We start from the raw sequence: 940 nt of genomic DNA, 5'->3' as shown, positions 1-940 counted from the left end.
CAAATTGCAATGATCATTCCCATCTTTTGTGGGGCTCATGCCCAATTCAGAAACCTGGCGACCAATGTAAGTGGAGGGGCTATCCCCTCTACGTCTTCGCACGCAGTTCAAATTTCATTATTTTTATGAATTCGTATATTTGCCAACCACAACGCTGTCGAATGGAATATGCTGTATCGGACGGATTATCTATACATTTGTGGAAGACAAAATATGTTGAACGTCAGTGAACAGTAATTTATTGCAACCTCGATTCAGGTAAGGCCCATTTGGACACCGCAATTCGCATTCTGAGGTTTCAACGCACACCGACTATACGGCATAACGTACATCGCCGTCATGGAATGAACCCTGTACCACACACGCTTCGAGCGTGAGTACTCTACGGCGTGCGCTATTTTCATATTGTTTGTGCAGTATTGAATGTTCCAACCTAGGACATTTTGCATGACGTAAAATGATATTATAGAATGCGACGTTACGACGATGAAGTGAGCAGGTTACAGGGAACGGCGGAAATCCTTCCCCCGTGGTACTAGTGTAATATATTGATATTTGTATAAGGTAATATTTCGACGTTGAGTTTTGCTGGTAATTTTATTGCAGCTGATGACGACTGCGTTTTTATTGGTCAAACCTTTTTATTTTCGACGTCACTGAGTGCTCGTGACCAAATTGTTGCGACCAAGTAAAAAGTACTACTAGTACATTCACAACGAGTTAATACTTCCTGTAAACCAAACCATCACTGAGAAGGAGCCTTTGTGGCCGAGAGATTGGACACCCCACAAGGCACTTCAACCCTATCGGCAATCCTTCGCTGTATCATGGCCAGCCTCGTCTTGGCTGCGGACACCACAGATTTTTCGCGGTACCACTTGCTGGTAGGTCAGCTTGCTCGTCAGTTGGCCCCGCGCCCAAAGAGTGAATCGACTAATCT

The sequence above is a fragment of the Aphanomyces invadans genome, assembly GCF_000520115.1.
Source record: "Aphanomyces invadans strain NJM9701 unplaced genomic scaffold supercont1.39, whole genome shotgun sequence".
Classification (NCBI taxonomy): Eukaryota; Oomycota; class Saprolegniomycetes; order Saprolegniales; family Verrucalvaceae; genus Aphanomyces; species Aphanomyces invadans.
This window is presented reverse-complemented; position numbering follows the sequence as displayed.